This window comes from Scyliorhinus torazame, chromosome 12 (genome assembly GCF_047496885.1).
Source record: "Scyliorhinus torazame isolate Kashiwa2021f chromosome 12, sScyTor2.1, whole genome shotgun sequence".
In the NCBI taxonomy this organism is placed as follows: Eukaryota; Metazoa; Chordata; class Chondrichthyes; order Carcharhiniformes; family Scyliorhinidae; genus Scyliorhinus; species Scyliorhinus torazame.
The window spans coordinates 134525220-134542605 of NC_092718.1; the positions used below are offsets into that span (position 1 = coordinate 134525220).

The 17386-nt window shown below is 60.8% G+C and overlaps 1 long non-coding RNA gene across 1 annotated transcript in view; it reads left to right on the plus strand.

Moving 5' to 3' along the window:
* LOC140387239 (uncharacterized) overlaps positions 1-17386 on the plus strand; it is an 82738-nt gene that overhangs the window by 25724 nt on the left and 39628 nt on the right. The window contains exon 2 of the long non-coding RNA XR_011933801.1: positions 6179-6301. This is a non-coding gene — a long non-coding RNA (uncharacterized lncRNA). The remainder of the gene's footprint in view (positions 1-6178; positions 6302-17386) is intronic.

Below are 17386 nucleotides of genomic sequence, written 5' to 3' on the forward strand. Positions count from 1 at the left end.
CGGGGATGACCGAATTCAGGTGGGTGCTGAGGCGACGGCCCAGCAAGAGTTCCGTGGGTCCGATGCCAGTCATGGCATGTGGTGTTGTGTGATAGAAGAAAAGAAAATGTGCCATGCGAATGTCGCAGGATCCAGCCGTCAGTTTCTTCATGCCCAGCTTAAATGTTTGGACCGTCCTTTCAACTAGACCAGTCTTTTTCAAGCTTTTTTTCCAGGAACCGATTTTTACCAACCTGCCAACCTTCAGGACCCAACTCAGCCGACCTGCGCGACCCACGCCGGCCGACCTTTGCGACCCACGCCGGCCGACCTTCGCGACCCACCCCGGCCGACCTGCGCAACCAACCCCGGCCGACCTTCGCGACCCACCCCGGCCGACCTTCGCGACCCACCCCGGCCGACCTGCGCGACCCACCCCGGCCGACCTTCGCGACCCACGCCGGCCGACCTGCGCGACCCACCATTTTCTCTTCCCTTATTTGTTGCTGACACAAATGGTCCCTTTGGCCCCAATGGTCCCTATGTCTCTTTGGCCCACCGAACTTGAAAAAAAAAAGGCTGCGACCACATATAAAAAAAACTGCACTGCGCATGCGCACCGATGATCGGACACGCATGTGCAGTGCGGCCGCATTTTTTCTATCTGTTCCTTGCCTTTTTTAAGGTCGCTCGCAGCCGGCACTATTACAAGTCGGCTGTTCTGTGTGGATTTGCACGATCGGGAGCGCCGCGACGGATGGCTCCGCGACCCTCCCGACACACGCCCGCAACCCTGAGTTTGACAATGTCTCTGCTAGACTGTTTGAAGCGGGGTGGTAGGGAGCAGTCTTCACGTATAGAATTCCGTTGGCTTGTGAACGGCATACCGTTATCGGGCACCCGTACCCTCGGAATTGCGTGTGCACTGAAAATCTGACGTTTGTCCATGGCGGCCCGGGCAGTTGTTGCCTGCATCTGCACCACTTCCAGCCAATTACAGAGTCTACCAGAAGAAGGAACATTGACACTGGAAAGGGCCCGCAAAGTCAATTTGAACCCGGGCGAGAAGGCCTATCAGGTCATTCCCAAGGGTGGAGTGGGGCTGCCGGAGGTAATTATTGGTGCGCCCGACATTGGGGCATCGCTGGGCTACTCGTTCAATGTCCGCGTCGATGCCGGGCCACCAGATGTAGCTCCGCGAGCGTCTTCATTTTAGACACTCCAGGGTGTCCATTATGGACATTTGGGCGGCACGGTGACACAGTGGTTAGCAATGCTGCCTCACAGCTCCAGGGTCCCAGGTTCGATTCCCCGCTGGGTCACTGTCTGTGTGGAATCTGCACGTTCTCCCCGTGTGTGCGTGGGTTTCCTCCGGGTGCTCCGGTTTCCTCCCACAGTCCAAAGATGTGCAGGTTAGGTGGATTGGGCACAATATATTGCCCTTAGCGTCCAAAGGGTTCATGGGTTTATTGGGTTATGGGGATAGGGTGGAGGCGCTGGTTTGAATAGGGTGCCCTTTCCAAGGGCCGGTGCAGACTCGATGGGCCGAATGGCCTCCTTCTGCACTGTAAATTCTATAGAAGTCTAGTAAGAGCTGAACATGTCCACACTCGGGGACCACCACGCGGATGCCGCATAAAAGCACAGTCCTTGCATCTTCCGCGTAAGCCTTCAGGTCTTCGGGAAGAGCCCATAATAATTGACCATCCTCAGGAAAGCCCGATGTTCCATTGGCCCCCCAAGCACCGGGGCTTGGCGGATGACCTGGACATTCTCCCACATGGAGTGCAGACCATGACGGTCCTCGCAGTACCCGAGGTACACCACCTTGGCTGCCCTGAAGACACTCCTCTCGGCGGAGACAGGCACCAGCTGCCTCAAAGCGTTGTAGCACATCTGCCAAAGTGCTCCTGACCAGATGAACCGGTTATCAATATGTTGTCTAAGTAGACCGCCACTATATTCTTCATGATCTTCTGAAATATTGCGCATGCCGAGGAGACCCCGAATGGTCGCCGGGTATACTCCGAGTCCTCGGTGTGTGTTGATGGTGACGAATCGTATTGAATCTGGGTCCAGGACCAGCTGGAGATATGCGTGGCTCATATCTAGCTTGGCGAATGCCAGTCCACCGCTGAGCTTCGCATGAGATCCTCAATCCTGGGGACTGGGCTGATAACAGTCTCAGCACGATACCCGGTTTACTGTCATTTTTTATTCCACGCAGAGATGCACCGACCCATCGGACTTCATTACTGATACACCTGCCGCCGCCCAGTAGGATAATTGTACTGGTCTTATGATCCGCAGCTTCGCCATTGCGGTCCAGCTCTGCATCTGCTTTTGGACTCAAGGAGTATGGAACGGGGCGGGCACAGAAATCGTGCGGCTGGACCATGGGGTCCACACTTAATCAGGCTTTGGCCCCTGATAGATCCCAAACCTTCCTGGAATACGGTCGGAAATCTGGCAAATATGCCTTCGGGGCCTTGTCGGTGCATTTGACAAACCCTCTGCCAATCTAAGTGAAGGTGCCAGACCCAGTCGTGCCCCAACAGGCTGGGGCGCTCCCTTGTACAATGACCAGTGGTATATTTGCCGACTGGCTTCCGTATTCAGCAGGGATGGTGGTCATGCCCGGAATCGCGAGATGCTCCCCGGTGCAGCCTTGCGTTGATACCCGAGACAATCAGCGGATCCACCCCGGATTGTATGCGGATGAAGGTGTGTCGCCTAATGACAGTCACGGCAGCCCCCGTATCGAGCTCCATGCGGGTCGTGTGGCCATTCACCTGGAGGGAGATTTAGATGGACACAATTCTTGGTGCTGCCACACAATGTATTTGGTGGCACTGATTGTAGTGGGTCCTGTCGCAGGTGGGGCGGTCACGCCTGCCGACGGGTGGGTAGCTCCATGGAGACTCCACGGGGCACCTTCTGTGCCCTGCATCCCTGTGTCCCACTGCTGCTGCTGCTGGCTAGGGATTCTGCTCCTGGTCCTCCTGGTCAGGAGAAAAGTTTATTCCGGCATCTCGTCCCCTTGCCTGTCGGTGTGTCAACGTGGGGGAACGGGTTCCTCGGTCCTAGTGAGCTGTTTTGGCACCCGAAACTGAGCACCACCACCCACTGGATTTCTTGGACTCCCTATTCAGCATTTTCCCTGGAAGCCGCAATTTCCACGGCTCTTTGGAGGTCTAAACGGATTTCAGCTCATAGTTTTCTTTGCGTGGCCGCATTGGGGATGCCACATACGAACTGGTCACGTAGTGCTTTGCACAGAGTTGGGCCGAACTCCCAGATCTCAGCTAATTTCCTGAGGTGAGCCAGAAATTTGCTGATCCCTTCACCTTGACCCTGGGCGACCATGTGGAGCCGGTCGAAATGTTCTGCTGCCAAGGCAACCAGGGAGGCAAACGAGCAGGTGTCCGGAAGGTCCGAGTGGGTTAGGCTTTTTATAATGCTGTATATGGACCTCCCACATGCCGGCAGCAAGGCTACAGTTTAGCACTCGTCACCAATAATGGTGTTCGTGCGGAAGAAGAACTGCATCCTCTCGATGTACTGCCCCCAGTCATCCATACCTGTATTGAATGGCTCCAACATCCTGATATGTGGCATGGTGATGGATTCCAATGGGGCCTGATGAGGTAGACAGCGCACATAGCAACTGGTGTCAACAGCAGTTCTTCTGAATCGTCGTCACCAGTGTTAGCTCCGAGGCAAGCAGCCACGCATAAGCCGTCGGTTAGAGCATAAAGAGGTTTATTGTTACTTACAATCAAATCACCACCACTCCCCGGAGACTCTCCTTCTCCAACCTGCACCCAGATCGGGGGGTTTATATTAGAGGGGCTACACCTGTTAAGGGGAAGGCCTTACTGGTGAAGCTCATATTCCCTAGAGTTCATGGAAAACCTCATGGTTCCTTTCCCGTGACCTCTGCTACAACAGAAGGAAAATGGAATTTTGTTCTTTTTAGCAAAAGGAATTGAATATAAAGGTAAGGAAATGTTGCTGCAACTGTACAAGGCATTGGTAAGTCCGCAGCTGGAGTATTGCGCACAGGTTTGGTCCCCTTAATTGAGGAAAGATGTAGTGGCATTGGAGGCAGTTCAGAGGAGGTTCTAAAACTAGAAGCAGAGGACACCATCTCAGACTAAAGGGACGATCCTTTAAAACAGAGATGAGGAGGAATTTCTTCAGCCAGAGGGTGGTGAATCTTTGCCGCAGAAGGCTGTGGAGGCCAATTCACTGAGTGTCTTTAAGACAGAGATAGATAGCTTCTTGATTAATAAGGGGATCAGGGGTTACAGGGAGAAGGCAGGAGAATGGGGATGAGAAAAATATCAGCCATGATTGAATGGCGGAGCAGACTCGATGGGCCGAGTGGCCTAATTCTGCTCCTATGTCTTATGGCCTTTGGTCTTATGGAGGTTCACTGGATTGATTCCAGAGATGAGGGGTTTGTTATATGAGGAGAGAGTGAACAGTTTTGGCCTCTACTCTAGAGTTTAGAAGAATGAGAGGAGATCTAATTGAGTATGCAAGATGATAAAGGGTATTGACAAAAAGTGGACGTTTCCACTTATGGGGCAATCGAGAACGAGAGGTCACAGTTTGAGGATAAGGTGTAGCAGATTTAAAACAGAGATGAGGAGAAATTACTTCTGTCAAAGAGTTGTGAATCTGTGGAATTCGCTACCCCAGAGAGTGGGGGATGCTGGGACTTTGAGTCAGTTTGAGGAGGAGATTGCCAGATTTTTAATTAGTAATTTGTTGACCGGTTGTGGAGAACGGGCAGGACAGTGGAGTTGGGGCTGAGATGAGATCAGCCTTTGATGGTATTGAATGGTGGAGTGGGCTGGAGGGGCTGAATTACCTGTTCCTCATTCTTATGTTCCATCCTCCCTCTCAGCTCGTTATAAGTGGAAATCTATGGTCAAATCACCTGTTAACCATCTGAGTTCCAGGGAACACAACCTCGCTGAGTGTAATCCCTCCATGTAAAGTAACTCTTGGCAGGGAGATATCATTCTGGTAAATCTACACTGCATTCATTCCAACATACCCTGCCTGAAATGCAGTGCCCAGAACTGCTCATTAACTCCGGGTGTTGAATAACCAGGGCTTTGATAAACTGGAGTATGACATACCGCGGTGTATTCCCGTCTGGATATAGAACAGCCAAAATTCCATTCACCTTTTTCATTGTTTCTGGACCTGTTCTTGTCATTCCATTTTATTTTTTAAAATTCTTTTTTTTCTAAATTTAGAGTACCCAATTATATATATTTTTCCCAATTAAGGGGCAATTTGGCGTGGCCAATCCACCTAACCAGCACATCTTTGGGTTGTGGGGGTGAAACCCACGCAGGCTCGGGGAGAATGTGCAAACTCCACCCGGACAGTGACCCAGGGCCGGGATTCGAACCTGGGTCCTCAGCGCCACAGTCCCAGTGCTAACCACTGCACCACCGTGCTGCCCTTCTTGTCATTTTATTGACCTCTGTACTCTTGGGACCTTCCCCGCTTCACCAACTTCCATCATTGAGCAAGTGCCCTGTTCTATCAGTTGTAGGTTGACCTCTCACTGCCCCACATAGCTTTGCCCATTCACTGAAGCTGTATTAATATCTCTTTGAAATTTTAGACTTTCGTCAACATTGCTTCCAAAATGCTGTCCATCTTTGTCCCCTCAACCAGTTTGGGTTTCTGGCCTCCTTGGTCCCACCAAGTTGAGCCGTGAATGATTACAGCGAATAGCTGGAGGGCCCCAGCAGTCAGGCGTGGCCAGTTAGATTCCCTGCAAGTTCTCTTTCTTCTGTTGTTTGTCACTGAGGACCTTCTGTGGAGTCGAGGAGTTTTTCAGGCACGAAAGAGGCCCTTCGGCCCATCGTGTTTGCACCGACCATCAAGCACCTATCTACTCTAATCCCATTTTGCCGCACTTGTCTATGTGTGCTTTGTCTATGTGTATTTCAACTGTTTATCTAAATGCTTCCCCACTGTTGTGAGGGTCCCTGCCTCCAACAGGCACGGAGTTCCAGTTTCCCACCACACTCTGAGGAGAGGTGAGGCAAGATTATCCATATAGGATTCAGTTCTCTGATTGGGGAGGGGTCCGAATGGCCGGAGACTTGGAGAAGAGCCAGCACTCGTTAGGTCACCTCTAACTTCCTTTGTGTACTCTCTGTTGCAGTATGGGAGATCGGACAGCTACCGCGTGGCCACCACGCAGGGGGATAAGGACAACAAACTCTCGCCAAAAAAGGGCAAGGTTCAGAAACGGGACATGGATGACCTGAAGAAGGAAGTTGCTCTGGTGAGTAGTGTCAATGAAATGGTGAGGCATCCAGCTGGCAAAGTAAGCTGCGGGGCTGGGGGTGGGGAAATGTGATGAGGGTGGGCGCGGGGACACAGGGTGTGGGTTGGCGAAGGGGTTTGAAGGGGAGCGAGGGAGTGTGGGTGGGGGAGGGGTTTGAAGGGGAGCGAGGAGGCGGTCTGGGTGGGGGAGGGGTTTGAAGGGGAGCGAGGGAGTGTGGGTGGGGGAGGGGTTTGAAGGGGAGCGAGGAGGCGGTGTGAGTGGGGGAAGGGGTTTGAAGGGGAGTGAGGGGGGTGTGGGTGGGGAGGGGTTTGAAGGGGAGTGAGGGGGTGTGGGTGGGGGAGGGGTTTGAAGGGGAGCCAGGGTGTGTGGGTGGGGGAGGGCTTTGAACGGGAGCGAGGGGGTGTGGGTGGTGAGGGGTTTGAAGGGGAGCGAGGGTGTGTTGGTGGGGGAGGGGGTTTGATGGGGAGGAAGGTGGGTGTGGGTGGGGGAGGGGTTTGAAGGGGAGCGAGGGGGTGTGGGTGGGGGAGGGGTTTGAAGGGGAGCGAGGGGGTATGGGTGGGGTAGGGGTTTGAAGGGGAGCGAGGGGGGTGTGGGCGGGGGAGGGATTTGAAGGGGAGCGAGGGGGGGTGGGGTGTGGGCGGGGGAGGGATTTCAAGGGGAGCGAGGGGGGGTGGGGAGGGGTTTGAAGTGGAGCGAGGGGCGGTGTGGGTGGGGGAAGGGGTTTGAAGGGGAGCGAGGGGGGGTGGGGGTGGGGTTTGAAGGGGAGCGAGGGGGGTGTGGGTGGGGGAATGAGGGGAGGTGGGGGGTGGGTTTGAAGGGGAGTGAGGGGGTGGGGGGGTTTGAAGGGGAGTGAGGGGTGGGGGGGGTTTGAAGGGGAGTGAGGGGTGGGGGGGTTTGAAGGGGAGTGAGGGGGTTGGGGGGGGGTTTGAAGGGGAGTGAGGGGGTGGGGGTGGGTGAAGGAGAGCGAGGCGGTGTGAGTGGGGGAGGGCTTTGAAGGGGAGTGAGGGAGTGTGGGTGGGGGAGGGTTTGAAGGGGAATGAGGGTGCGTGGGTGGGGGAGGGTTTGAAGGGGAACGAGGGGTGTGGGTGGGGGAGGGTTTGAAGGGGAATGAGGGGGTGTGGGTGGGGGAGGGTTTGAAGGGGAGCGAGGGGTGTGGGAGGGTTTGAAGGGGAGCGACGGGGTGTGGGTGGGGGAGGGTTTGAACGGAAGTGAGGGGGTGTGGGTGGGGAGGGTTTAAAGGGGAGTGAGGGGGTGTGGGTGGGGGAGGGTTTGAAGGGGAGCGAGGGGGGTGTGGGTGGGGGAGGGTTTGAAGGGGAGCGAGGGGGTGTGGGTGGGGGAGGGTTTGAAGGGGAGCGAGGGGTGTGTGGGTGGGGGAGGGTTTGAAGGGGAGCGAGGCGGTGTGGGTGGGGGAGGGTTTGAAGGGGAGCGAGGGGGGTGTGGGTGGGGGAGGGTTTGAAGGGGAGCGAGGGGTGTGTGGGTGGGGGAGGGTTTGAAGGGGAGCGAGGGGGTGTGGGTGGGGGAGGGTTTGAAGGGGAGCGAGGGGTGTGTGGGTGGGGGAGGGTTTGAAGGGGAGTGAGGGGGTGTGGGTGGGGGAGGGTTAGAAGGGGAGCGAGGGGTGTGTGGGTGGGGGAGGGGTTTGAAGGGGAGCGAGGGGTTGTGGGTGGGGGAGGGGTTTGAAGGGGAGGGAGGGGTTGTAGGTGGGGGAGGGGTTTGAAGGGGAGCGAGGCGGTGTGGGTGGGCGAGGGGTTTGATGTGGAGCGAGGAGCGGTGTGGGTGGAGGAAGGGTTTTGAAGGGGAACGAGGGGAGTGTGGGTGCGGGGGTTTGAAGGGGAGTGAGGGGGGAGGGTGGGAGGGTTTGAAGGCGAGTGAGGGGGTGTGTGTTTGTGAGGGGTTTAAAGGGAGTGAGGGGGGTGTGGTGGGGGGTTTGAAGGGAGTGAGGCGGGTGTGGGTGGGGGGGTTTGAAGGGAGTGAGGGGGGTGTGGGTGGGGGGGTTTGAAGAGAGTGAGGTGAGTGTGGGTGGAGGGGCTTGAAGGGGCTGAGGGGTGTGTGGGTGCGGGGGTTTGAAGGGGAGTGAGGGGGGTGTGGGTGGAGGGGCTTGAAGGGGAGTGAGCGAGGTGTGGGTGGGGGTGTTTGAAAGGAGTGAGGGGGGAGTGGGTGCGTGACGAGTTTGAAGTGACTGAGGGGGTTGTGGGTGGGGGGGGGTTTGAAGGGGAGTGAGGGGGGTGTGGGCGGGGGGTTTGAAGGGGTGTGAGGGGGGTGTGGGCGGGGGGTTTGAAGGGGTGTGAGGGGGGTGTGGGTGGGGGGTTTGAAGGGAGTGAGGGGGTGTGGGGGTTTGAAGGGGAGTGAGGGTGTGTGGGTGGGGGTGTTTGAAAGGAGTGAGGGGGGTGTAGGTGGGGGGTTTGAAGGGGAATGAGGGGGTGTGGGTGGGGGAGGAGTTTGAAGGGAGTGAGGGGATGTGGGTTGGGGAGGAGTTTGAAGGGAGTGAGGGGGTGTGGGTGGGGGAGGAGTTTGAAGGGAGTGAGGGGGTGTGGGTGGGGGGTTTGAAGGGAAGTGAGGGGGTGTGGGTGGGGGAGGAGTTTGAAGGGAGTGAGGGGTGTGTGGGTGGGGGGTTTGAAAGGAGTGAGGGGGATGTGGATGGGGGGGGTTGACGGGGAGTGAGGGGGTGTGGGTGGGGGAGGAGTTTGAAGGGAGTGAGGGGGGTGTGGGTGGGGGGTTTGAAGGGAGTGAGGGGTGTGTGGGTGGGGGAGGGGTTTGAAGGGAGTGAGGGGTGTGTGGGTGGGGGAGGGGTTTGAAGAGGAGCGAGCGGGCTGGCGATATGGATGAGGGAGGTGTTTGAGGAGGAGCTAAGGGATGTGGGTGGGTGCGGGGTTGGAAGGGAAGCGAGGAGGGGTGGGCGGGGGGCGGATGTGGGTTGAGGAGGGTTTTGAAGTGGAGTGAGGGAGTTTGGGTAGGGGAGGTTTTTGAATGGATATGTGGGAGGGTTTCAAGAGGAGCGATGGGGTGGGGGAGGGGTTTGAAGGGGAGTGAGGGAGTGGGGGAGGAGTTTGCAGTGGAGTGAGGGGGTGGTGGAGGGGTTTGCAGTGGAGTGAGGGGGTGGGGAGGGGTTTGAAGAGGAGTGAGGGGGTGGGGAGGGGTTTGAATGGGAGTGAGGGGGTGGGGAGGGGTTTGCAGTGGAGTGAGGGGGTGGGGAGGGGTTTGAAGGGGAGTGAGGGGGTGGGGGAGGGGTTTGCAGTGGAGTGAGGGGGTGGGGAGGGGTTTGAAGGGGAGTGAGGGGGTGGGGAGGGGTTTGAATGGGAGTGAGGGGGTGGGGAGGGGTTTGAAGGGGAGTGAGGGGGTGGGGAGGGGTTTGCAGTGGAGTGAGGGGGTGGGGGAGGGGTTTGTAGTGGAGTGAGGGGGTGGGGAGGGGTTTTAAGGGGAGTGAGGGGGTGGGGGAGGGCTTTGCAGTGGAGTGAGGGGGTGGGGAGGGGTTTGCAGTTGAGTGAGGGGGTGGGGAGGTGTTTGCAGTGGAGTGAGGGTGTGGGGAGGGGTTTGAAGGGGAGTGAGGGGGTGGGGAGGGGTTTGCAGTGGAGTGAGGGGGTGGGGAGGGGTTTGCAGTGGAGTGAGGGGGTGGGGAGGGGTTTGCAGTGGAGTGAGGGGGTGGGGAGGGGTTTGCAGTGGAGTGAGGGTGTGGGGAGGGGTTTGAAGGGGAGTGAGGGGGTGGGGAGGGGTTTGCAGTGGAGTGAGGGTGTGGGGAGGGGTTTGCAGTGGAGTGAGGGGGTGGGGGAGGGGTTTGCAGTGGAGTGAGGGGGTGGGGAGGGGTTTGCAGTGGAGTGAGGGGGTCGGGGATGGGTTTGAAGGGGAGTGAGGGGGTCGGGGAGGGGTTTACAGTGTAGTGAGGGGGTGGGGAGGGGTTTGCAGTGGAGTGAGGGGGTGGGGAGGGGTTTGAAGGGGAGTGAGGGGGTGGGGAGGGGTTTGCAGTGGAGTGAGGGGGTCGGGGATGGTTTTGAAGGGGAGTGAGGGGGTCGGGGAGGGGTTTGCAGTGTAGTGAGGGGGTGGGGAGGGGTTTGCAGGGGAGTGAGGGGGTGGGGAGGGGTTTGAAGGGGAGTGAGGGGGTGGGGAGGGGATTGCAGTGGAGTGAGGGGGTGGGGGAGGGGTTTGCAGTGGAGTGAGGGGGTGGGGGAGGGGTTTGAAGGGGAGTGAGGGGGTGGGGAGGGGTTTGCCGTGGAGTGAGGGGGTGGGGAGGGGTTTGCAGTGGAGTGAGGGGGTGGGGAGGGTTTTCAGTGGAGTGAGGGGGTGGGGGAGGGGTTTGAAGGGGAGTGAGGGGGTGGGGAGGGGTTTGAAGGGGAGTGAGGGGGAGGGGAGGTGTTTGCCGTGGAGTGAGGGGGTGGGGAGGGGTTTGCAGTGGAGTGAGGGGGTGGGGAGGGGTTTGCAGTGGAGTGAGGGGGTGGGGAGGGGTTTGAAGGGGAGTGAGGGGGTGGGGAGGGGTTTGAAGGGGAGTGAGGGGATGGGGAGGGGTTTGCAGTGGAGTGAGGGGGTGGGGAGGGGTTTGAAGGGGAGTGAGGGGATGGGGAGGGGTTTGCAGTGGAGTGAGGGGGTGGGGGATGGGTTTGCAGTGGAGTGAGGGGGTCGGGGAGGGGTTTGCAGTGGAGTGAGGGGGTGGAGAGGGGTTTGCAGTGGAGTGAGGGGGTGGGGAGGGGTTTGCAGTGGAGTGAGGGGGTGGGGGAGTGTTTTGCAGTGGAGTGAGGGGGTGGGGGAGGGGTTTGCGGTGGAGTGAGGTGGGTGGGGTGGGGGAGGGGTTTGCCGTGGAGTGTGGGGGTGGGGAGGGGTGTGAAGGGGAGTGAGGGGGTGGGGAGGTGTTTGCGGTGGAGTGAGGTGGGTGGGGTGGGGGAGGGGTTTGCCGTGGAGTGAGGGGGTGGGGGAGGGGTTTGAAGGGGAGTGAGGGGGTGGGGAGGGGTTTGCAGTGGAGTGAGGGGGTGGGGGAGGGGTTTGAAGGGGAGTGAGGGGGTGGGGAGGTGTTTGCGGTGGAGTGAGGTGGGTGGGGTGGGGAGGGGTTTGCCGTGGAGTGAGGGGGTGGGGAGGGGTTTGAAGGGGAGTGAGGCGGTGGGGAGGGGTTTGCAGTGGAGTGAGGGGGTGGGGAGGGGTTTGAAGGGGAGTGAGGGGGTGGGGGATGGGTTTGAAGGGGAATGAGAGGGTGGGGAGGGGTTTGAAGGGGAGTGAGGGGGTGGGGAGGGGTTTGAAGGGGAGTGAGGGGGTGGGGAGGGGTTTGCAGTGGAGTGAAGGGGTGGAGGAGGGGTTTGCAGTGGAGTGAGGGGGTGGGGGAGGGGTTTGAAGGGGAGTGAGGGGGTGGGGAGGGGTTTGCAGTGGAATGAGGGGGTGGGGAGGGGTTTGCAGTGGAGTGAGGGGGTGGGGAGGGGTTTGAAGGGGAGTGAGGGGGTGGGGAGGGGTTTGCAGTGGAGTGAGGGGGTGGGGAGGGGTTTGAAGGGGATTGAGGGGGTGGGGAGGGGTTTGAAGGGGAGTGAGGAGGTGGGGGAGGGGTTTGCAGTGGAGTGAGGGGGTGGGGAGGGGTTTGAAGGGGAGTGAGGGGGTGGGGGAGGGGTTTGCAGTGGAGTGAGGGGGTGGGGAGGGGTTTGCAGTGGAGTGAGGGGGTGGGGAGGGGTTTGAAGGGGAGTGAGGGGGTGGGGGAGGTGTTTGCAGTGGAGTGAGTGGGTGGGGAGGGGTTTGAAGGGGAGTGAGGGGGTGGGGAAGGGTTTGCAGTGGTGTGAGGGGGTGGGGGAGGGGTTTGAAGGGGAGTGAGGGGGTGGGGAGGGGTTTGAAGGGGAGTGAGGGGATGGGGAGGGGTTTGCAGTGGAGTGAGGGGGTGGGGAGGGGTTTGAAGGGGAGTGAGGGGATGGGGAGGGGTTTGCAGTGGAGTGAGGGGGTGGGGGATGGGTTTGCAGTGGAGTGAGGGGGTCGGGGAGGGGTTTGCAGTGGAGTGAGGGGGTGGAGAGGGGTTTGCAGTGGAGTGAGGGGGTGGGGAGTGGTTTGCAGTGGGGTGAGGGGGTGGGGGAGTGTTTTGCAGTGGAGTGAGGGGGTGGGGGAGGGGTTTGCGGTGGAGTGAGGTGGGTGGGGTGGGGGAGGGGTTTGCCGTGGAGTGTGGGGGTGGGTGAGGGGTGTGAAGGGGAGTGAGGGGGTGGGGAGGTGTTTGCGGTGGAGTGAGGTGGGTGGGGTGGTGGAGGGGTTTGCCGTGGAGTGAGGGGGTGCGGGAGGGGTTTGAAGGGGAGTGAGGGGGTGGGGAGGTGTTTGCGGTGGAGTGAGGTGGGTGGGGTGGGGGAGGGGTTTGCCGTGGAGTGAGGGGTTGGGGAGGGGTTTGAAGGGGAGTGAGGCGGTGGGGAGGGGTTTGCAGTGGAGTGAGGGGGTGGGGAGGGGTTTGAAGGGGAGTGAGGGGGTGGGGGATGGGTTTGAAGGGGAATGAGAGGGTGGGGAGGGGTTTGAAGGGGAGTGAGGGGGTGGGGAGGGGTTTGAAGGGGAGTGAGGGGGTGGGGAGGGGTTTGCAGTGGAGTGAAGGGGTGGAGGAGGGGTTTGCAGTGGAGTGAGGGGGTGGGTGAGGGGTTTGAAGGGGAGTGAGGGGGTGGGGAGGGGTTTGCAGTGGAATGAGGGGGTGGGGAGGGCTTTGCAGTGGAGTGAGGGGGTGGGGAGGGGTTTGAAGGGGAGTGAGGGGGTGGGGAGGGGTTTGCAGTGGAGTGAGGGGGTGGGGAGGGGTTTGAAGGGGATTGAGGGGGTGGGGAGGTGTTTGAAGGGGAGTGAGGAGGTGGGGGAGGGGTTTGCAGTGGAGTGAGGGGGTGGGGAGGGGTTTGAAGGGGAGTGAGGGGGTGGGGGAGGGGTTTGCAGTGGAGTGAGGGGGTGGGGAGGGGTTTGCAGTGGAGTGAGGGGGTGGGGAGGGGTTTGAAGGGGAGTGAGGGGGTGGGGGAGATGTTTGCAGTGGAGTGAGTGGGTGGGGAGGGGTTTGAAGGGGAGTGATGGGGGTGGGGAAGGGTTTGCAGTGGTGTGAGGGGGTGGGGGAGGGGTTTGAAGGGGAGTGAGGGGGTGGGGAGGGGTCTAAGGGGAGTGAGGAGGTGGGGGAGGGGTTTGTAGTGGAGTGAGGGGGTCGGGGAGGGGTTTGAAGGGGAGTGAGGAGGTGGGGGAGGGGTTTGCAGTGGAGTGAGGGGGTGGGGGAGGGGTTTGAATGGGAGTGAGGAGGTGGGGGAGGGGCTTGCAGTGGAGTGAGGGTTGGGGTGGTGTTTGCAGTGGAGTGAGGGGGTGGGGAGGGGTTTGAAGGGGAGTGAGGGGGTGGGGGAGGGGTTTGCAGTGGAGTGAGGGTTGGGGAGGTGTTTGCAGTGGAGTGAGGGGGTGGGGAGGGGTTTGAAGGGGAGTGAGGGGGTGGGGAGGGGTTTGAAGGGGAGTGAGGGGGTGGGGAGGGGTTTGAAGGGGAGTGAGGGGGTGGGGAGGGGTTTGAAGGGGAGTGAGGGGTGGGGAGGGGTTTGAAGGGGAGTGAGGGGGTGGGGAAGTGTTTGCAGTGGTGTGAGGGGGTGGGGGAGCGGTTTGAAGGGGAGTGAGGGGGTCGGGAGGGGTTTGCAGTGGAGTGAGGGGGTGGGGAGGGGTTTGCAGTGGAGTGAGGGGGTGGGGAGGGGTTTGAAGGGGAGTGAGGGGGTGGGGAGGGGTTTGAAGGGGAGTGAGGGGGTGGGGAGGGGTTTGAAGGGGAGTGAGGGGGTGGGGAGGGGTTTGCAGTGGAGTGAGGGGGTGGGGAGGGGTTTGAAGGGGAGTGAGGGTGTGGGGAGGGGTTTGAAGGGGAGTGAGGGGGTGGGGAGGGGTTTGCTGTGGAGTGAGGGGGTGGGGAGGGGTTTGAAGGGGAGTGAGGGGGTTGGGGGGCATTTGCGGTGGACTCAGGGGGTGGGGGAGGGGTTTGCAGTGGAGTGAGGGGGTGGGGAGTGGTTTGCAGTGGAGTGAGGGGGTGGGGAGGGGTTTGCAGTGGAGTGAGGGGGTCGGGGAGGGGTTTGCGGTGGGGTGAGGGAGGGGTTTGCAGTGGAGTGAGGGGGTGAGGGAGGGGTTTGCAGTGGAGTGAGGGGGTGGGGGAGGGGTTTGCAGTGGAGTGAGGGGGTGGGGGAGGGGTTTGCCGTGGAGTGAGGGGGTGGGGAGGGGTTTGATTGGGAGTGAAGAGGTGGGGGAGGTGTTTGCCGTGGAGTGAGGGGGTGGGGAGGGGTTTGAAAGGGAGTGAGGGGGTGGGGAGGGGTTTGCGGTGGAGTGAGGTGGGTGGGGAGGGGTTTGAAGGGGAGTGAGGGGGTCGGGGATGGGTTTGAAGGGGAGTGAGGGGGTGGGGAGGGGTTTGCAGCGGAGTGAGGGGTTGGGGGAGGGGTTTGAAGGGGAGTGAGGTGGTGGGGAGGGGTTTGCAGTGGCGTGACGTGGGTGGGGAGGGGTTTGAAGGGGAGTGACGGGGTCGGGGAGGGGTTTGAAGGGGAGTCAGGGGGTGGGGAGGGGTTTGCAGTGGAGTGAGGGGGTGGGGGAGGGGTTTGAAGGGGAGTGAGGGGGTGGGGAGGTGTTTGCGGTGGAGTGAGGTGGGTGGGGTGGGGGAGGGGTTTGCCGTGGAGTGAGGGGGTGGGGAGGGGTTTGAAGGGGAGTGAGGGGGTGGGGAGGGGTTTGCAGTGGAGTGAGGGGGTGGGGAGGGGTTTGAAGGGGAGTGAGGGGGTCAGGGATGGGTTTGAAGGGGAGTGAGGGGGTGGGGAGGTGTTTGAAGGGGAGTGAGGGGGTGGGGAGGGGTTTGAAGGGGAGTGAGGGGGTGGGGAGGGGTTTGCAGTGGAGTGAAGGGGTGGAGGAGGGGTTTGCAGTGGAGTGAGGGGGTGGGGGAGGGGTTTGAAGGGGAGTGAGGGGGTGGGGAGGGGTTTGCAGTGGAGTGACGGGGTGGGGAGGGGTTTGCAGTGGAGTGAGGGGGTGGGGAGGGGTTTGATGGGGAGTGAGGGGGTGGGGAGGGGTTTGCAGTGGAGTGAGGGGGTGGGGAGGGGTTTGAAGGGGAGTGAGGGGGTGGGGAGGGGTTTGAAGGGGAGTGAGGAGGTGGGGGAGGGGTTTGCAGTGGAGTGAGGGGGTGGGGAGGGGTTTGAAGGGGAGTGAGGGGGTGGGGGAGGGGTTTGCAGTGGAGTGAGGGGGTGGGGAGGGGTTTGCAGTGGAGTGAGGGGGTGGGGAGGGGTTTGAAGGGGAGTGAGGGGGTGGGGGAGGGGTTTGCAGTGGAGTGAGTGGGTGGGGAGGGGTTTGAAGGGGAGTGAGGGGGTGGGGAAGGGTTTGCAGTGGTGTGAGGGGGTGGGGGAGGGGTTTGAAGGGGAGTGAGGGGGTGGGGAGGGGTCTAAGGGGAGTGAGGAGGTGGGGGAGGGGTTTGTAGTGGAATGAGGGGGTCGGGGAGGGGTTTGAAGGGGAGTGAGGAGGTGGGGGAGGGGTTTGCAGTGGAGTGAGGGGGTGGGGGAGGGGTTTGAATGGGTGTGAGGGGGTGGGGGAGGGGTTTGCAGTGGAGTGAGGGTTGGGGAGGTGTTTGCAGTGGAGTGAGGGGGTGGGGAGGGGTTTGAAGGGGAGTGAGGGGGTGGGGGAGGGGTTTGCAGTGGAGTGAGGGTTGGGGAGGTGTTTGCAGTGGAGTGAGGGGGTGGGGAGGGGTTTGAAGGGGAGTGAGGGGGTGGGGAGGGGTTTGAAGGGGAGTGAGGGGGTGGGGAGGGGTTTGAAGGGGAGTGAGGGGGTGGGGAGGGGTTTGAAGGGGAGTGAGGGGTGGGGAGGGGTTTGAAGGGGAGTGAGGGGGTGGGGAAGTGTTTGCAGTGGTGTGAGGGGGTGGGGGAGGGGTTTGAAGGGGAGTGAGGGGGTGGGGAGGGGTTTGCAGTGGAGTGAGGGGGTGGGGAGGGGTTTGCAGTGGAGTGAGGGGGTGGGGAGGGGTTTGAAGGGGAGTGAGGGGGTGGGGAGGGGTTTGAAGGGGAGTGAGGGGGTGGGGAGGGGTTTGAAGGGGAGTGAGGGGGTGGGGAGGGGTTTGCAGTGGAGTGAGGGGGTGGGGAGGGGTTTGAAGGGGAGTGAGGGGGTGGGGAGGGGTTTGAAGGGGAGTGAGCGGGTGGGGAGGGGTTTGCTGTGGAGTGAGGGGGTGGGGAGGGGTTTGAAGGGGAGTGAGGGGGTTGGGGGGGTTTGCGGTGGACTGAGGGGGTGGGGGAGGGGTTTGCAGTGGAGTGAGGGGGTGGGGAGTGGTTTGCAGTGGAGTGAGGGGGTGGGGAGGGGTTTGCAGTGGAGTGAGGGTGTCGGGGAGGGGTTTGCGGTGGGGTGAGGGAGGGGTTTGCAGTGGAGTGAGGGGGTGAGGGAGGGGTTTGCAGTGGAGTGAGGGGGTGGGGGAGGGGTTTGCAGTGGAGTGAGGGGGTGGGGGAGGGATTTGCCGTTGAGTGAGGGGGTGGGGAGGGGTTTGATTGGGAGTGAAGAGGTGGGGGAGGTGTTTGCCGTGGAGTGAGGGGGTGGGGAGGGGTTTGAAGGGGAGTGAGGGGGTGGGGAGGGGTTTGCGGTGGAGTGAGGTGGGTGGGGAGGGGTTTGAAGGGGAGTGAGGGGGTCGGGGATGGGTTTGAAGGGGAGTGAGGGGGTGGGGAGGGGTTTGCAGCGGAGTGAGGGGTTGGGGGAGGGGTTTGAAGGGGAGTGAGGTGGTGGGGAGGGGTTTGAAGGGGAGTGAGGTGGTGGGGAGGGGTTTGCGGTGGAGTGAGGCGGGTGGGGAGGGGTTTGAAGGGGAGTGAGGGGGTCGGGGAGGGGTTTGAAGTGGAGTGAGGGGGTGGGGAGGGGTTTGCAGTGGAGTGAGGGGGTGGGGAGGGGTTTGCAGTGGAGTGAGGCGGTGGGGAGGGGTTTGAAGGGGAGTGAGGGGGTAGGGAGGGTTTTGCGGTGGAGTGAGGTGGGTGGGGAGGGGTTTGAAGGGGAGTGAGGGGGTCGGGGAGGGGTTTGAAGGGGAGTGAGGGGGTGGGGAGGGGTTTGCAGTGGAGTGAGGGGGTGGGGAGGGGTTTGCAGTGGAGTGAAGGGTTGGGGAGGGGTTTGCAGTGGAGTGAGGGGGTGGGGGAGGTGTTTGAAGGGGAGTGAGGGGGTGGGGAGGGGTTTGCCGTG